Source organism: Taeniopygia guttata, chromosome 4 (assembly GCF_048771995.1).
Source record: "Taeniopygia guttata chromosome 4, bTaeGut7.mat, whole genome shotgun sequence".
NCBI lineage: Eukaryota > Metazoa > Chordata > Aves > Passeriformes > Estrildidae > Taeniopygia > Taeniopygia guttata.
In genome coordinates this window covers 35,274,579-35,295,781 of record NC_133028.1, presented here as the reverse complement: position 1 = coordinate 35,295,781, position 21,203 = coordinate 35,274,579, and positions in this window count along the sequence as shown.

The following is a 21,203-nucleotide window of genomic DNA, read 5'->3' as shown; positions in this document are numbered from 1 at the left end:
TCTCTTGACTCCTATGCAGGAATAGAAACCAGTCCTAAACACTTTTGCTTTTCTTTTTCTTACAAGACTGTGTAATCCTGACAGTTATAGCCTGTATTTGCATGAAAACATGTATTTATGCCAGAAGTTTGGAGGGCTTGGGGTCATCTAGAAGCTAGCTTAGCACTGACAGAATTAGGATGTGTTTTGCATAAAATGTACAAAAACATCATCCAAAGGCAGAAATCTCTTTATAGCAAGATGTCTAAGAAACAGAATTTGAATTACTCTACTGGACTTCTCGGCTCAGTTCTGTTGAGGGGATAGGGCTTTTGGCCACTCATTCAGACTTGCTTACATGTGAAGCTCTCTTCAGCACATTGAATGGTGTATAGTCTCACTTGAAATGTATTCCTTGTTTGGCATGTTTGCTGATGTGCATTCACATCTCTTCCACAGTCATGGAGGCACTTGCAGGATTTTGCAGCCCATGGGAGCATACAAAATTGTCGAATGAATATCATCTTCTTGCATCAAAATAGAAATAGCTCTCCTTAGCCATGGGATTTCATGCTTTTATTCCTGCTTTTGGCTGTCATCATGAGCTCTTAGCTGTTTTTACAAGTGCGTGATGTATATTCAGTTTCTTGCTATGCCACTTGTAAAAACCCTGGCCAGTTCATTCAAAATGCCTTTAGTAATTTTGCCAACTGAATTGCAAATCAGTAGATACCTATTGTATGGGGGATTATAAAAGGTAAAAACTTGAATTTGTATCTCTGTAGTGCTGTGGTAAGAACAGAGTAAATAGTTTAATTGCATTCATTTTATTGCCAGATGGTACTTGACTGATGTACTTTCAGCTCAGCCTAAGAAAAGGCAAGGAAATACATAAGCAAGAAAGCTGAGAGAAGAACAGGAAGAGATAAAAAAGCTTAGGGAATGCAGGGATGGCGTATTTAAGCAGCACTGATTTAAAAACAAACAAAAATATTAGGAAACTTGTCTGTCCATGGGTACATAGCAGACCAATACTATTTAAGCTAAAGCTCTCTGGATGCTGATATAATTTCATTTAAAAACAAACATAAACTCAGTAGTTATGGGGAACAAAATAAAAATCAATTTGTTTTAGGAGAAAAAAAAAAAGGAAGAGAAGAATTAAGCCAATTCTATAGTTTACACCCCTTATTGCAAAATGGAAGTGGTGGAATGGACAGCAGTTCAGAGAAGGATGAAAAAAGACCACAGAACAACATTTGTGCAAAGATCAACTTTCAGAAATATATGTGTGGGAAATAAACTAAAAGTGAAAAGGAACACAAAAGGGGGCTAGAGAGGAAAGTTAGGGAAAAACTAATATTCTCTTCTGTGCAGAAAATATCTCGAGAAACCAAGTTAACTAACAGGAGGCATGTTCTAAAGAAGTAATGCAGTGATTTCTCCTGCAACAGGTCTCAATTATGAAATTCCTTGTCAGTTTGTTTTGTATGGGAGCTTTGCATTAACTTCAAGAGGAGACTGGGTAATAATGGCTGGAGAATGCACTCCCTGAGCATGCTAGACAGTGACAAATCAAGCTGAGTTTAGAAATAGCTGAAGGATGAGAGAGTACTTAAAGCATTATCCCATTCTTTATCCTAGGCATCCACTTTTTGGAGGCAGAGGCAAAGTCCTGAGCTAACCAGACTTCAAGCCTAATTTATGGCAGCTTTTTTGTCTCCATTTTTTGGGGGTTTGAGGGTGAAGTGGTTTGTGTGTTGGGGGGGGCGGGGGGGCGGGTGGTGTGGTTTTATTTTTTTCTTGCTTTTGGTTTTGGTCTTGTTTTTCCAAAGGAGACAAACAGGTTCTTAGTGTCTGAAGAGTCATAACGTCATGATAAAAAAAATGATGGGCCAGGAGAAGACAATGTAATGACAGAAACTGTTAGTGTGACACCTTGTGTGCACAAGACTTTGTTTATTTTCCAAATATCCCCAATATTAAAATCTTACAAGACCTAGATAATTATTTTCATTATTCTTTTGGTGTAAGATTTTTTTTAAATTTAGTGATTTTTAAAACAGTTTCCCATTCTTATTTATTCAAAGAAATATCTTTAATTAAAAATAAATAAATAAACAAAGCCAGAAAAAACACAAAAGCCCCCAAAACCCAAATGTTCCCAAAGAACAGCAGGGTTGGCTCAGACAGAAAGATATTTTTTAATGATTTGAATAGACCTCTGTTCTGGAAGCATTGACATTGATTGAAGTGGGAAATATCATAGGGCCATTAAATATGTTTATTTCTCTTCAAGTCACTGATTACTTTTCTTGAAACTGCTAATGATATTCAAACTTTTTATCAGTGTTTTTGAACAATGTATATCACGAAATTCCTCTGCCAACATCTCTGCGGTTTTGCACAGCATGGGACAGGTGGGCACTAGAAACTACTCTGCTCTCCTGCAGGGCGGCAGGGTGTTCCAGTGAGTGCCGTGGCAGGAACACCCGTGTTCTCCTGATGGACAGAATGTTTGTGTTAACAACCAGCAGCAGGGTCCAGAGCAATGACTCACAGGGCCTGAGCAGAGTGGTGGGCCCCAAGTGCCTGCAAGGCTGGTCATAAACTTTGGAAAAGATATCCTGGGCCTGTGGAATGAGGCTGGATGTGCAGTTGGGAAAAACAGTGGATGTTTTACCACCGATTGAAGAAAAGAGTGCTTGGAGGACTTGCATTGTGAGGTGCTAGTGCTGAGTAGAAGATACAAAGGAGATGGTGAGGGGATGGATAAGGGTGATAAAGTGATATTTACCTCCTGTTTTCTAGCAGGCTGAATTAGGCCAAATATTGCTAGCTGTAGGAACTGTCAAAGGCGGATGACTGATTTCACACATCGAAGAAATAAGAAAAATGTGTTTGGCCCCAGAACAATAAGATTAGAATTGAAGGTAGAAATGCTATTTTTCAGTCTGAATGCTGTATGCTTTGGAGATGTGACAGTATAGTCTTGCAATTTTGTGATGACCTTAAATACTAAATATTAAAAGCATTACTTTTCTATGTTTAGCTGTCAAGGCTTGGACTTACTCTATCAACTAATTGCTGGCAACCTACTTGAAATTGAATATCAGCTTCTTACAGCATTCCAGAATGGCCCCTTAGGCTGGCTTGGTTCTAACGTTAAGGTATGCAAAAGAAAGCATGGGAAAAGTTTTACTGGACAAGGTTAAGCTTCTGAACCTGACAATATTTTTTGTTAATTGTTAAGATTATGCATGAGAAAGTGTACTAATATATAGTCTTACCTTAAAAATCCCCTTACTTGTCATAGAAGATCCTTCAAATACCGTTTTATTCAAGTAAAATAAATGCAGTTTTCTATGTTCTCTAGGCAGTATAATTTGTTTATAATGAGTTGCAATTCTGTCCACAAAATCTAACAGCTCATAGAACAAACATCAATCTGCTATGCCATGACAAAGAAATAATTAAAATTAAAACTCTTGTTTTTACACAACAGTTTAGTAATAAATCATACTAGAACCTCTTGTTTCAGTGTTGACATAGTCTAGAAATGTTATATTTCACTGAATAGATTTCAGAAGAAATGTTTACCTATTTGAGAAAAAGCATTTTACTTTCTGCAAGAAGTTCAAAAGTAGATGCCTGCTTTGTTTATGGAAAATATTCACAAAAAGATGCAAGTGCATACACCTTGGTATTAGGCAGTGCCCATTTTTTTTAATATTGATTACCAAGACATTTGAAATCTTCATGGATGAGTTTTCTTGTTTTGTTTGTGGGTGGTTGGGGCTTTCATTTGTTTTGTTTTCATATGTTATTGAAAATTTAACTCAGAACTACCAGTTCTATGAACTGAATTTTTCAAAAGAGCTTAGAAACATGTGTGTACATCCTTCTTCTGATTGATTAATGCAACCTGATGCTATTTTTCATGTTACTATATCTGATCTTTGTCATAGTGATATATGTAATCTATTTAACTGTTCCAGCTTCACAAAGGCTGAATAAATGAATATGCCTCTGTATGGCTGACAAACATTTAGACAATTTTTTCTTATTTATTCGGCTTGCCAGGATAAATTTAAAAAATGATATTTTATTTCTCTGAAAAGTAATTGGAGCACATAAAAAAACATTCCTGGAGATATTGTAAAGATGTTTAGATGCGGCACTTAGGGACATGGTTTAGTGGTGGGTTTGGCAGTGGTAGCTTTACAGTTTAACTTGATGATCTTAAAGGTGTTTTCTCAACTAAATTATTCCGTTATTTATCTCTATCACACATAAAATTAGATAGCAGAATATAGTTATCGTGTTGAGGCCTATAGTAAGATGTTTTTAAAAATAAATGCTGTCTGAGTCTAGTAGAAAGGAAAATGTAGCAGGAAAGAGGAGGGAAATATCAGAAGACGCAGAGCAGTACTTTGAATATGTTTGCTAATGTGGAGACACACTTGCACCTGAATATAAAGACTCGTCTCTCCCTGAATCTAAAGACTTCTAAAGCTACTTTGGTTTTGTTTGTAAATATAACAGCTTCATTTGCTTAATAGCCTGGAGCAAGGATATAAAAGTCAGAAACTGTTGCCCTTAAAAGCATCTAAATGTAAATTTAAAAGCCTTTTACTGAATTAGAAACAACTTTTTATGAAAACTAAGAAGGAGGCAGCTGCCATTTATGTGCCATGCCCATTCCTGAGCAATAGTTATTCTGTGTTGTTAATAAGCACAGTAACTCCATGTTCTTTAATTCTATAACAAGTTATTGAATAGTGTTTAGGAATGGGCTGCTTGCATACATTGTTTAAAGAACACTCACATATCTTCCTGTTTAATACCCATTCAAATTGAGTTCAGATGATGCAGTCCAACATGGAAATAGATGAACCTGAAACTTGCCAAGGTGTCAAACTGTTTACCATAATAGTATTCAAAATTTGTTCTGTGGTTATCTGTCTGAAATAAATACCATAGAATGTCAAAATAGTTGAGGTAAGAAACTGGAAACTCATCCAATCTCCATGCCCGAAGCAAGGGTGTGTGGAGCAATTGGTTTGGGCTCTGCTAAAACAATGGCTTTTGAATATCTCCAAAGAGAGTGTCTGTACAACCTCCATGGGCAACCAGTGCCACTGTTTTATCACTCACCCTCACTTAACTTTGGGGTTTTTTTCAAATGTTTAAACAGAGTTTCTGGAATTCCAGCTTCTGCCCATTGCCTCTTGTCCTGCGTCTAGGAATCCCTGAGAAGAATCTTTCTTTTTCTCCCTTACCACCCCTCAACAGAAATTTATCAACTTCCTGCTGTTCTAGTATGTTTTTTGTTGCCCTGGGGAACACAGAACTGGACATTAAATGGCTAATGCATCTCACCAGGGCTGAGCAGCGGGGAAGGATCACCTCTCTCTATCCCTGGTGCTCTGCCTGTGGCAGCACTCTGTGGTACTGAGTTCTTCCAGCATGTCTCTGCCCATGAGATCTCGGGCCCTGTAACACAAGGTTATAGAATAGTCTAAAGTGCAGAATAATGAAAGAAGAAATCAATGTCTGCATATCTAAATAGGTGTATAATATGGAAAAGGTGGCAGCAGCAATTCAAGAAGGAAAAACAAAAAAAATTAGTTGGTGAAAAATACCGTTAAGGAAACTAATAAATGCCTTCTCGAAGTGTCATTGCCTTAGTAGATCCTTCCCATGAATATGTTGAGTTATCACTTTTTGACTTCAGATTCTGAAAACTACAGCTAGTATCCTACTATGTTGATTACAATGATTACTTTAAAATTTTTCAGGATATGGGGAAAATGTTATGTCTTGACTGAACCCAAATGTTACCATGTGCATATAAAGAAAGAGAACAAAACCAACCAAACAAAAAAACCCAAAAAGGCAGGAAAGGATACAAAAAGAAACAGATATTGAAGATGTCTGAAAAGTGATTTTATTTAATGGCAAAATTGTGGGAGTTGTGCCCATCTATGCAAGTATTTTTTTAAAAAAATATTTCTATTCAGATTTCTATTAGTTTGATAATGCCTTTACTCTTATTTTTGTATTATACAGGAGTTGTGTATTTATATGGGAACTTGCTATAATATAACAAAATCGATTTTGTTGTTATTTTTAGTCTATCAAATTGAAAAAATCTATACTGGTACTGGTTAATTTAGAGACTTAATTTCTGCCTATCTAAGCATGTTAAATTGGGGTCTGTTTGGGACAGCTGGCAGTGCTTGAGAGTTATGTCCACTTTTAGGGTTCACAAAAAAGCATCATTTACGTTGTGATTTAATTCAGAGTGGCACTACTTTAACAAAAACAAAAATGTTCATAAATTAACTCTAAAAATGTAAGTCCAGTGTCTGACTGAAATAATTATTCATCTATAGCTTTTCTTGCATAATTCTTTAGACTTTGGCATTTAGCAATGCTGAAATAATGCTAGAAGTAACACAGTTTGCTCAAGAATGTGTTTTGTTTCCATAAAGGGAATCAGGACATGTTGGGGTTTCATATTTGGTTTGCCATTATTTATTTGGGAGTTTGTGTTTAGAAGTTAACAATCACATTTGACATTTGTAAAAAATAATAATAATAATAAAAAGATAGCAATTACTATTACCTGCTGCATGCTAATAGGTATCTTTGGAGGTTTTATGTTTAAAGTCAGAAAATAATTGTGGGAAGGAATTTGAAATACTTAATGCAGTTGGAATAAAACTTGACAGTAAAATCTGGTGCCCTTGTGAGCAAACTTTCATCTGAAGATGTGGCCTTTAAAGGTCTTAAAGTCTCTTGTATGTGATACGTGTCCTGAAGATTTTATTTGGGTAGATTTACAGTTAGTCTTACCAATCAATATTACCTTTAGATATAAGAAGGGAGATTAATCTGACACTGGCACCAGATTCTGTCTCCAGTCTTCTTATAAATCACTTGAAAGAGAACAACAATGGTTGTGAATTTTGTACTCAATCTATTAACTTGGCAGAAAACTTTGGAAATCTGAAATCAAACCCAGGTTGGTTCCACACATGCATAAAGCTATTTTCAGTAGTCCATGATCTAAGATGTAAGCCAGTAGTTTCAAGCCTCCTGAAAGCTCATGTTGTTTTAGAGGGGCAAAGGTTTTACAGTTGTGTCCCAACCCAGCTGCTTATTTCTCAAAAAGAAGTTGACACAAGGCATAAATAGGTCTGCCAGTCAAAATTAGTCTAAAACTTACAAAGACTTAAATCCAGAAGTCTTAAAACATTTTGGTGACCTTTTTCAAAACCATTCATCTGTTAATGAATTTTTATCATCATTGACGTAATTATTTTTAAGGCCCTAGTATTATACAAATCCTTTTGATTCTGTCTTGTTCTGTGTTTCTACATACCAAACCTCAAAATGATTGTTCTTTCATGCATTGTCATGGTATACAATAATAGAAAAAATACTGATCTAAATATTACTCAGCAACATCAAAGCTGAGAATAATTGCTTGGAGAATAATAAAATTTATTTGTCCCCCTCTGCCTTTGAATTGTTTTTGGCTTTTCTTTTTATTAACTTTCCTGTTTTCAATGTATTTTGTTAATTTTTCATGTTGCTTAGCACTCTGCATTTATTAATCTACAAATAGCTCAATTTTGTGTTACTATAATAAAATAACAAAAATTCAGAACACTCCATAATTTATTCTTGCTTTATGATAATAGTATTAGACTGCCTGGTATAGAATACTCTGTTATAAAGCTACTCCAGATCACACCATATTAGTAGACTACATTTTTCACTGAAAACAATATTGATCACAGAAGCCCAGTTCTAAGATGAAGAGTCATGTGCCTTGTTTCAGTTACAGTTTCATGGAGGAGCTCTGTTTTTGCTCCTTGAGTCCCACATTGACGGTTCAATCAGCAATCTGATTGTTTGAATGTCCATTACGAATTTTCTTGGGGACTTTTTTCTATTTGGCTGTTGAGAACTTGAGTTACTTTCAAACCAGACATACAGTCTTCTACAGCTTTTCCAAATCTTGGGTGAAGATAAGAGCAATACTTTTAATACTTCTTAGTTATAAAATGCAGGTTCATCTTGCAGACTGTAGCTGAATCCATTTTAAAGCACCAGTGAACACAAATGACTGGCACTGGTTGGGAGGACAGAGGCTGTGCTGTGCTTGCCTCAGTCTCTGCTCCAACAGCAGTGAGGCAGAACATGCCATCTGAATTGCTGTCTGTAAAGAATCTTGAAAATCCCTCCTAGGATAAACATCTCATTTGGGTATCCAGCTGGACAGAGACTGGATTAACCAGGTTGTGCACCACCTGGAATGGTTCCCCAGACCAGGGCAGGACAGATGGCTTTGCAGAAGTAAAGAAAGCTTTATCTCTCTGCCTTCAGCACAGCTGTGGCTCTGTAATTTCAGTCATTTGGAATAGTTAAAAAACCTAGAACACCTATGCTTTTCCAAGCTCTCCTCCTGCTTCAGATTGTTGGATAGAAAGGTGCATTCTGAGAATAAAGTGAATGTGGAAAAAAAAAAAAAAAAGGTACCAAAGGAAAGATTCAATATTTACAGTTCAGAAAATTGTTAGACATTCCTGCTGCTGTAAACTGGTGAGTCTAGAGTGCTACTCAGACTGTGACTTTCTGCAGTGGTGCTTTCACTGTACTTTTTCTTTCTGTCCTTGGCTTCTATAGGATTTATGTATAACTTTCAATTTTTCTGTTTTAAAGATATGTTTTTAAAACTATTCCTTTATAGATTATCTTTTTGGCTTCCCCTGCACCCCTAGGAATCTTCTTTCAAGTTCTGACTCTCTTAACATTTTACAGTTTTATTTTCTGCTATAAGAATTCTACTCTGATCTTTTCTTTATCTTTTTCTTTCTCTTTTTCTTTCTCCTTTTTCTACCTTTCTTTGTGTATCAAATTGGAATTGTCGCAAAGCACACTGATTCTTCATGGGAATCAAAATGAAGCATTGTCTCTCCTAAAATGCCATGGCAGGTGAAATAAATCTCATGCAAATACATACAATTACAAAATAAGTGCTATTTAGCTTCTTTTCCTGTGGTGTCTCTGGAATTTGGAATGATTGGTTAATGATGAGCTGTTGAAACCTTGTCTTCAGTGTCAGAGAGCACAGACTAATCAAAGAAAGAGTCAAAATATGGGGAATTGTGCAAAAGTATTCTGGAACTGCATTTTCTATTAGACAAGATGTCAAAACCACCATATTTTATTATTGTCATTGTCCCTCCCAATCCTGAATGGATAACTCAATACATAGGTGACAAAATAAAAAGTGAAAGAAACAAACAAACAAAAACCAACCCCGAACTGCAAACAGCTGACAATTAAGAAAAGCCTTTGTTTCTTTAATTGCCAAATCTTGCCTTTCTTGCCTTTGAGAAAATTCATTGTCTAGAAGAGTACCATAATGTCAATTTATGTTAGTGTGATGGGTATTCCTTGATTTTTAGAGCAATTGAAGCTGTAGAAGAGGGAGAGTATGGCCAAATTCTATTAACCAGGCAATATTGCATATAAAAATTAGTGTCACCATAATTCCTATCTATGCTTTCAGACTCATCCACAACATGACACCAGCACAGATGGCAATGTTATAAAACAATAAATCCCATAGAAAGCCTTTTGCCATTGGAATAGGTGAGGATCACTGATCAGTACAGAAGGGTTGTCCTTCTGTCCAAGTGCCTCAGTCTGCAACAGAAGCTCAAATCTGTGAAACTTATTTATCTATTCATCTTGAGTAATTTCTAATGCTGGCTGACCACAACTCTTGATCAACCTTCAGGGAAAAAAGCCATGCACACTAAATTGCTCCTGATTTTTTTGATGTATGAGCATGAGAGGCCCAGATTACAAACATTTTTAGAAGCTTAATTCATACTGATTTAAGTAGGGCTATGTATCTAAGCAACTTTGACATTAGCAGCGTTCCCTTCTGCTCTTTATTGCAAACAAAATGACTAGTGCCTTATATTCCAAGTGAAATTGTACAGATTAAAACATGAAAAGATACCTTTATATTTCTTTCTTTCTTACAGAAGCAGCCACAATTCCATACATTTTTTCCTTGTCCTTTTTGAAGACTCACTTTGGTTCAATCACAATATATACCATAATAATATTTTTCTTTCCAAAGGATATGTGATGTAGCCCTGATTCCCTGTTGATGGGAATTAGTGAATGAATTCCTTGCTTTCCTTGAGTGCAAAGCAAAAGCTTTTGCTCTTCCTACTAAGATACTTAATGTAACCCACATTTTTTCTCACTCTTCCAATTCTCTCCTCCATGCTACTGCAGGGGAATGAGAAAGCAGCTGTACTGCATGAGAATGATCTGAGCTGCCTACAGGGGTTAAACCACAATGACTGTGTGAAAAATCTGTGTAGTGTGAAGACTTTTGGAATCATAAAAAATAGCTGGTAAATAGAGATTTTGAAATACTAGCAAAAACTGGATTATTTTTTTCTTATCTTCTTGAAAGGAAGAAAAGCTTATGAAACCCCATTGCAGGTTACTCAGCAATTTCTTTCAGAAACATATCTGCATTTTTTATCTTCTGGGACAATGAACTTTAAATTATTTCATTTGGCATAAATAATTTCTCATTGTGTTCCAAAACACATTGACTGACTCAATCTGCCTTAATGCATTCCTCAATCTCAGGGAAAAAAAAAATTAAAACAGGGAGGCATAAAATCTGTGGGAGGCCTCAAAAAATATCGCTATCAGGAGAACAGGAACCAAAGATAATTGCAAATCAAAAAACAAATCCAGAACAGTACCAGGGAAAAAGGAAAATTTCTGACTTTAAGCTTTAGGAAAAGCTGAAGTGAATTCCAAGTTTGAAATAGAATTTGAGGCCAAGTAATTGGAGTTTATTCTGATTTTTCATCAAAACTTTTAATGATTTTTACTTTTTGTCAGCCTATTTTGTGACAAAGAGGAGTATCCTTCTCTTCTTCTATGCTCTGACAACATCATAGGGAATGCCATAGCATATGAAGTGTCAGGTATATAATTGATTCCCACTTTAGCTATATTTGGTCAGAACTTTTATCATGACAAAAGTATTTTGTTTTTACTCCAATTCCTTTTCTTCATAAAAAAAACCCTGATTGGTTTGCTATTAAGTGAACAGATAAAATACAAATATTAAATAAGGTCAGAAAAGTTGTAATCAGATTGAATTTACAAAAAGCTATAGAAATCAAATGTTTAGCTTTCTTTAAGTTTTTGTTTCATATGTTCTGTGCATATACGTTTATATGTATTTGTGGGCAGTAGTAATCCAGTGAAAGGTCAGAGGAAGGAAAAAGGGGAAATAGCAGTGGGGAAATGGAGGTCAAAAAGAGCTGTCAGTAAATAATAGAAAGAGTCTTAACATCTTAAATAAGATATTATCAGCATGATAACGTTGTCCTGGAAGCTCTATAAGCATGATATAGAAGAGGATTGTGTTTTCTCTTGGAGTTGTATTTTCTGCTGTGGTCAGTGCTGAAAGATTTTTCATTACTCAAGATGCTTGTTTCAGTCTCAGGCACTTTCTGGTTTTACTTTCTGGACGGGTTGGAAGGCCAGCTGCAACAAGACAACATTGCTCCCATGATCCACAGAAATGGGGTTATGTATGTCTCTAGAAGTTTGCCTGTTTGGAGCTGTTTCTGTGGTTACATACAAGGAAAAACTAAACATTTCCATTTGTAGTTTGAAAAGGAAAAGGTGTTTCCCTTCCAGTGTTGGAAATAGCTTTCAAACACCTGTCTATTGTGCTGTTAAACTATTTCTATTTCAAGCACAGCAGCAGTTGAAAAAGGATAAACTCTCACAAGATGAAAAAACATGTAATAAGTTTTGATGTACAATGTTACTTCATGCTTCGTGCAGGGAGAGAAAATTGGACTCACTTGGTTGTGATGAGGCTCAGCAAGGCTTTCTCAAACAAAATATTAACTGCCAGATGTGCTTTATCTGTGTAAGATGGAAGAAGAATATAAATGGGATCTAACACCTGTGTGTGCAAACTGACATTTCAGATAACATTTTTTCACACTCAGTGTGTTTGCAGCATTTAGCTGTGTTGCTTAGGGAAACTGCATGACTATTCCAATATGTCATTAAAGAATGACTTGCAGCTAGGGATTTTTGATGAGTTATGCTACCTGTAAAAGTACCCCAAATTGTGGAAGAAAGTTTAGGAATTGTAGACTTGACAGCTGAATCATGACTTGTGTTTCATGAGTGTCAATGACAGCAGTAGCTATGAATCTCTGATTCATATCCACTCATCTGTGCTCATCCTCATTAGAAGCAGCACCATATCCAGCCCCTGAGAAAATGAGGCATTATTTCTGCTTTATAGGAAGGTCTACTATGTATTGGTTTGTGATTGATTAAAGAAAATATGGCATATGTCAGGAAAGTTTCACAATGATTAGCCTTTGAAAACCCAACTCCTATTACAGTGATAATATTTTCACTTTTTCTTTATGTATTTATTTAATTTATGAAGTATTAAAATTTTAAGTGCACTGTTGACATTAAAAAATTAAGAATTCATTAAAGCTATAATGAAATGAGAACAGCAAATACAGAGGAAGAGAAATTAAAACTTACCATGGAGAAATAGGTTTTACTCTTCTTGCCAATCTCATTAATTCTTGGCTGGAGTCCAAGACTATTCTGATGTCTCACTGGCTTTTATCTATGTGTTTGGTGGCATAAGTAAAAACTGTTATTTTTTATTATGAGATTCCAGTCCCTGTATGGTCCGAAGACTCAGTGTTAGAAAAATGGAAAGGTCCTTCTGGAACCAGTTGAATTTTTTGTTCTGTATTTGCACTAAGAAAAGTGAGAAACCTTACTGAATAAGAAATTATAACATAAATTAAATATAGTGAAATTATTTTAACTAAAAAAGGTAGAAAAAAAATGAACCTTTATTAGAAAAAAGTCCAGCAGTTAGCATAAAATGGATAATTATAAAGCAATTACTACCAAAGAGATCCATCAGGATTTTTTGCATTTCTGATTCCTAACTTTTTATTTGTTCTTGTTGTTCTTTGAAATAACCTCATGTTTTAAAGCACCTCCAACCCTCAGCAAGTACACTAAGAACATCTATTCTTGTTGCAGTGATATGCTGGGGAAAAAAAAAGCCATTGCTTATTTCAGTGCCATGATCTTTGCTTTTGTGCTACTTCTTATTAGAGACAGAATGGACAAATTTAGCATATTTGGATATGCTGAGAAAGAATTGCTTTAGTTAAGGAAAGAGAGAATTGAGAACTGGACTGTTTGCTTATCAGAAAGCTTTGGCCACAAGTGAGCTTCTTTCGTACAGCTTTTGGTAAAACCATTTTGTTCTTTTTTTATTGGGGAAAAATAAGTGTAGAATTTTGGACAATATTTTGCATGTATATGGGAAGAGAAATATACTCTTGGGAAACAGATCTAGAGTATACTCACTGGTCACAAACTATACAGTGCAAGAGCTGTTCAGTATTTCTAATAATAAAGATTGTCCTTCGTTTAGACATTTATCCTACAGGAATAATTACTTTTAAGACCTATTAGTTGTGTTTTGAATTTATCAGCTGAGGGCATGAGTGAGGAAAAAATATTGGAAAGTGGTGGTAATGTCCTATTAGGAAGTTGTAGGCCAGGTAGAACTGGGTTTTTTAACTACTACAAGGAGGAATGTTAGTCTACAGATGTGAGGCCTTTTTATCATGCTTCTACTAATAAAAGCTATTTCTGCCAGCTTAACTCTAAAAAATATGTAGACAAAATCTCTTATTTTCTTAGAGAAAAATATAATTCCACAAGATATATATTTACAGGTTTTAGTTTTAATATTCTCTTTCAAAGTGTTCTGTCAGAGTATAGAGATTAGAAATAATTCACATTTTCCTTTTTTGACAATATAAGGGAATCCTCAAAATCTATAAGATTGTTGCTTTTAACATATATGACTTATTACAGGTCTATTCTAGAAGCACAGCAGGGATAGAGCACGACTTGCCAAATTTAAACTGTTCAGGGCTGAATTTTTACATGGAGATCAGTTGCATTTAGATCAAGTAGTTGACTGCTTGGGCCTATGAATGAGCTGAGATTGGAATGCAGGTTGGCAGTATTTGCTATGTTACCACTGGAAATACAGTATTCCCCACATAAACATATATGTATATTATGTTAAAGTTACAAAAATTTCAATTTTATACTCTTTATTCTGTAAATTTACCTTGTGGCTTCTGATATGCTGTGTTCCAGATTACTCTGCTAACTTGGAAAAAAATTAATTGAAGGGAATGTTAGAAAAAGATGAAAAGAGAGACAGACCCATTCGATTAGTAATAAAATGAATGATAACACTAGGCAGAGATTAATTACTTTTCCAAAGCAAAAAAAGGACATGAGAACATTATTTAGTATTGACTAACGTTAAAAAATGCTCTCTCCAAGGTTGAGGGTGTTTCCTCATCTAACAAAGTGCTGCCTCTCCATGGGCATCTTCTTGGTTCTTCATCACCATCTGACTTCATTAAATGAATTGAGAAATGCTTCTGCAGTATTTTTAGACAGCACATGTAAGAAATTCTTAGCTGCGCTCAAAACTCCAAAAGAAAGGAAAAGATGAGGGTCAGATGTTCTAAGCAGTCATCTGCACATAGAGTTAACTGAGGGTAAAAACTAGAAAAACTCACCCACTTTATGATTAAAAACTAATTTTAATTATTGTTGTATAATTGATATTGATCACATCACTACATGTTTCTAAGCTCTGAATTGTAATTTATCATAAAAAAGTTTAATTGAAACTTTGTATAAATAACTGATGATTAGTCAATATGAAGAGCTTTAATATTATACCTTAAGCCATAAACAAAACAATTGAAGCCTAAAGATAAATATTGATGCAAGTCCTTTTATGAGAAGCACCAGCAAAATAATCTTGGAACAAGATGGATTACCTCATAAGCATAAATGACATCTAATAGCCAAGGCAATAGCATGCATGTAACTTCGAAGTGTTCATTGCTCAAAACTCATTAGATTGATTCTTAGGTGTTTGAAGAGTTATTTAAATTGGCCTTTGTCAGTGATAAACCAAGAAGGTCATATTTGTTTCTTTGTTACATGTCCAAAGATGAACTTAGATATTCTGTTATTCCACTCTAGCTATCACTAGAAAACTTTTAACTGGGGAAAAGATGAATTATGGTTTTGCAGAAACAATTTATGGTGATAAATTCTTGCACATTTTCCACAGAGCAATTTGGATTAATGCAAATGGCTGGGCTAAAAATGATTTGTCAGAGACAGCAATTTTTCTTACTTATATGATTTCTTTTGTACATACGGCCTTAACATTAGAGAAAGCAACTCTCTTGAGATCAGTGGTATTTTGAAAAAAGAGAACATGCAAAAAAAATACTGTTCTGGACATGACATAATGTTTCTTACTACTGAATATAATTAAACTAGACAAAAAGATTGCTCACTATAGTCTGAGTTATGAAAGCTGGAAGAAGTTCAAAAGGCTGATATCAATGTATTCATAAATACATACTTTTATCTGTATTTAAAACATTTATTATTGATATAGATATTGTATTTTTTTATATAGTAACAATTTTGCAGTTATGTATTTTTATAGTAATTAGTATATTCTACAGAGAATGTTTTTTTAGAAAGCTAATCTTCAAACTTCCACCGTTTGAAGGTAATGGTGCCTACAGACTTGCATATTGATGTGGTTTTGTCTTCTGTTTTAAAGTATTTCTTGAATTATGTCTTAAGTATTCTGAAGATTTTGACTAATACATCATGTCAGACCTCTAGAGCTGATAAGACAGGTAAGACTGTGAAAGTAGTTCTAATGTAGAGTTGGGCTTATTTTTTATATTCTATTAATAGAATGTGAATTTATTTTAATTTGGGTTGTGAAAGGGATTTTCAAAAGCTGATATAATTACTTGGTAAGATTTCCACTGTGACACTTGCTGACAATAATTACATTTCTTCTCCTGATACCTGAGAGGCATCACTGCTGAGTGCATGAAATGTCTGTGGCACTTGGGAAAGGAGAAATTCTGTTCATTCTTGCAGCTTTCCATAATGCCTAACTACAGGCACTCCACTGGATGGTTTTGGCAGTCTGCATTTGTATTAATACATGTTGATTTGTCTACCACACATAGCTCATTTTTAAATTTAAATATCTAGGAGGACATTACATCCATATTTGCACATGTGAATACTTGAAAGTGTTCCAAGCAAAATTGATGATCTACTATCTATAAGTATTTAATCTAATCAATTCCTTGTCAAAAATGTTCTTCAGGTTTGTTTTTGACCTAATACTGTTCACCATTCAGTCAATTTTGAACTTGAAAAAGCAGATTGGAAATATTTTGATCATGAGTACTTACCAAGCCAAAGAAAAAGAAAGTACAGTGTGAACAGCTGAATATGTTTATTCATTGCTGGTGAGATTCTGAATAATCTATACCAGTTTAAGAAAAAATACTCACTCTTTTGCATACAAAAGATCCATTAACTTCAAAACAAATTGAAATAAAGAATGCTGCCCAAGACGCAAAATCAAATTGCACCCTAGTTACAGACAAGTCATTGGAAATGAAGCTTGAAAAATCCATACTGTATCTTCTTTATTATCCAAAGTTGAACATAGAAAAATGATCTTGTGATTAGGGCAATGGACCAGAAAATTGGCAATTTGAAGTTGAATGTCTGTTTCTGCCTTACCGTCCATGTGTGATACAGACAAAAATGTCTTTCCTTCTCAGGTACAAAAAAAAATAAGTTCTAAGGATGTCCTAATCATGAGGTGCAACCAACAGATTTGAAATATATATTTTGACTAATTAATAGTCATTAGTTAAATTTTGATTCTCAATGAAAGCAGCTATGCATGAAACAACATTTCCCTTTTATGTATCATAGCTCTGGAAAACAAAACAAAATCTTACTCTGCTGTATTAACTGATGTGAGGATTGTTTTAAAAAGAAAATGTTACTGATAAATTTTTAAGTAATTTTTTTTTCTTTGTACTTAACAGATTAAGGTGGGATTACATCTCATACAGAAAGACAAATAAATTTTTTAGCCTAATTAAAAACCTTAAAAGTTAATTAAAACACAGCAAAAATTTATTGTGGTTAGTCCAAGTGCTAATATTCACTGTTCAAATTATCTGATTAACACAAAACAGAACTCATTAACAATACAAGTGTAAATTGTTAGTGAGAAGCTTATAAATATATGCCTCTATAAGAATGATGTCATGTTCACTCTTCTCATAACTCTCCTGGTGGTCAGGTAGAGAAGGCAATCTCAAGAGTTGTAGTGAGCTGCTGTCACTCCCAGCTGCTGTGGTCTTGTAACCAAAGAATCACAGAATGGGTAATGGCGGCAGGGACCACGGGGATCATCTGGTCCAGCCTCCCTGCTCAAGCAGGATCATCTCAGAGCACATGGCACAGGATTGTGTCCAGACTGTTCTTGAACATCTCCAGAGAGGGAGACTCCACAACCTCCCTGGACAATATGTTCCAGTGCTTGGCCACTTGCATGATAAAGTTCTTCCTTCCATGTTCAGTTGTAACTTCCTGTGCAGTTTCTGCTCGTTGCCTCCTGTCCTTTTGCTCAGCACCCACTGAGCACAGCCTGACTCCATCCTCTTGGCACCTTCCCTTCAGATACTGACAGAATTGATGAGGTCTCCTCTAAATTCTCTTCTCAAGTCTGAACAGGCCTAGCTCCCTCAGCCTTTCCTCTTGAGAGAGATGCTTGTGTCCCTCAATTATTGCCCTCAGTAGGACACCAAAGATCAGTCTCTCAAGTCTGGGAAAGGAATACAGGCTACAGGTATGGGCAGAGACTCTGTTACATTGCAAGTGTGAAACGGACCGGTGGTTAAATACACATGGAAACTTGGCCATTGCCATACTGTGGCAGTCTGTTTTTCCTTCTATTAATCACAAGAACTGAGAATACCTCACTGCAACTGCTTAACACACTGAAATCCTTAAACATGCTTACAAAGATTTGTGAACTATTGTTCTGTGAAAAATGACTGAAAATAAAAGTGAAACGGGGATAGATTTAAAACCTGGAAATGTTACCTGCTGGTACTTCTGTCATAAAGTAGACAGAGAAGTTAAAAGGGAAGGACAGCAGATTTCTTTCACTGACTGAAAATTTGTGTGGTGGAATCATATGCTGAAATGCAAAAGTACTGCAATAGTTGCTCAAAAAGAGTTTCCAATAAAATATTCTGTGAATTATTATTTTTTCTGTGAGATATTGCAGACATTTAGTAAGGCAAATGAATTTCTCCAAGAGATTTAGTTTGGAGGGTTTAGTTTCTTGTAAGAGAAAAAAGGTGTACCCCTAAATTCACAGATTCAATGAAAAGTGTAAAGTAGAAAAAGTGTTGGATATGAATAGTACAATCTTTAATGAGTTGTGATTTTTCATTAAAAGTTGTTTAAATAAGTAGTTTTCATTTTATCTTTTTATAATGAGATAAAATCCCAAATGTTCTGATTTGGAGTGCTTTTTTGTTTTCCAATTGCCCTAGAAAACTAATTGGTTTGTGTTATAGTTATTCAGGATTAAATTATTTTAAATTATCCCAGTTGGAGTTTTAAATTGTCATAGTGGGTAAAAGAGGTAATCAGATAATGAATATTACAAAATAAGCTATCATAAAAATGTTTGCTAATAGTGTAGAGCACTTTGAATTGACCTTTGCCAATCATAGTGAAATGACATAAGAAAATACATTATTTAGATGCACAATTTTCCCATGAGTTAGGCACAGCCAGTAGGCACTAAGTCAGGCTGAGGATGTGAGGGAAACTTCCTTACCTGTAGCTACATTAAATATTCCTGTGCATTGCAAGAACACATATGAGAGTTTGAGCTTGCCAGTGCCAGGACTAAAACTTCCTGAAACTTGTGATTTTGCAGTTTACCTGAGTACACAGATTCCATTTTTTCTGGAAGTCTGCCATAAAGCAACTTATATTCTTGAGATTTCGTAAGAAATCAGAGTTCTTCTGTGATTATTCTGCATTTACTCAGACTTGTACCTCCATACTTTCTATTTCTCATCTGGGTCAGAGAAAAAATTTTATTGATGTTCATCTGTGGAAACATTTTGTTGAAGTTATTGTATAATTGTCCCCCGGTAATAAACCTTTTGCTTTCTCCCTGTAGAAAGAGGACCTGCATAAAGATAATTATCTCATATTACAGAAGGTTGACATAATAGAAGCACTGCTTAAAAATTGAATCATTTCATTAGTGTAAGTGCCTGCAACCACTTTCCAGATGACAATGCATGATAAGCCACAGTTGTGGTATGATGCAAGAAAATAACACATGCTAGAGGATAAAATTCAAGGTAATCATCACAGTTACAATTAGTCCCGGTGTTGCTAGTTATCATATTAAAATTGGCTATACCTAATGAAAAGTGAAAGAGAAATAAAATTTCATCATAATTTAAAAAGTGACTGCATTTGCAAATTTATCTTTATTTTTCCTTCCTAGAATTCCATTCATATGTATAGATAGAATTTTATAGAAATAAAATGTCATCATAATTGAAAAAGTGATTGCATTTGCAAATTTATTTCAAATGGAAATGAGAGCCTGTGTAAACTTCACTAGAGTCAACAGGAAAATTGTTTCTTAATTTGCTAGATCAGGTTTTCAGGTCTGAATGTGCCAAAGCTCAGCCCCACGCAGCACGAGCTCTCTGGACGCCACTGCAGCATGGTAGCTGGAGGCATCCCATCTGCTTCCAGGGGCAGCTGCTGCACCCATAAGCTGCAGTGGTGGCACTGCATCTTCCTCTTGCCTTTCTTTCCCTCTCATGGTTGCTGCCTTCCTTGCCCTGGTGAATGATTTAGGTTCCTTGTGTTATATATTTTATTTAATTTGCATATGCACAGAAGTGCAAAACTCAGTTTCAGTAACCAAGAGCATTGAATAAAATGCCACCCTGACATGAAGTTTGGATAGTGTGTGAGCTCTTCAGCAATTTCATGCAAATACTCATTCTGAATTTGTAAGTGTCTGGTGGAGTTCAGCTGCAGAATCAAGCTACAATGCTGAAGAATGACTTACAAGCTACAATGCTGACGTCATGTTTTTGGGAATTTGCCCCCATAGATAGTCTACTCTAGTATTTTTTGTATATATTTTCTGGATTTATCATGAGGGGCTTTACCCTGTCTGATCTAAAATTGAACATAATGTGTACAGCTCAGTTTTAAGACAGAATTAATTGAATGGAATATTTCATGTGGAAGGGACCTGCAACAATCATTGTCCAGCTGCTTTAGCACTTCAGGGCTGACCAAAATTTAAATTACTAAGGGCATTGTCCAAATGCTTCCTAAACACTGACAGGCCTGGGGAAGGAGCCTGTTCCAGCACTTGACCACCCTCTTGGAAATACTTTCTAATGTCCAGTCTAAACCTCTCCTGGCACAGTTCTGAACCATCCCCATGCATCCTATCCCTGGATACACGGAGAAGAGATCAGCACTTCCCTCTCCACATCCTTCCTGTCATGATTGTTGCATAGCTGGCAACAAAAAGAGCTGCAAAGCTACTCACTCACTCACTCACTCACTCACTCACTCACTCACTCACTCACTCACTCACTCCCTATGTGTGGTGGCACCAGCAGAAGACAAAAGATCTCTGAAATGTGATAAGAACAGTTTAATAATTGAAAAAAGTAAAATATATCATTAATAAAATTATAATGATAATAATAATTTTAATGAAAAGGAGAGAGAGAGAAAGATTAATAAAACCTACAGGAAGCTGTAGACAGCAATGATTTCAATCCCCAGCCTCTTTTCCTCCAATCTAGAAAACCCAAAGTCCTCAGTTGCTCCTTATGAGATATCCCTTCCAGAATTTCTGACAGCTAAAAAAGAAATAATATCAAACTTTCTTTTGGGATTTCACACAGAGATGAGGAATGATGTGGATCTCCCTTTGTCTAAAGTTAAGGAGAGCTTCCAGCTGCCTGTAGGACCATGATGGGATGCAGATGAGGGCCATGTATGTTTGCTTATAACTAAGTCAGTGTCCTTGAAGAAAGTCAAAACACTTCCAGGTGAGTGATAGAGGAAGG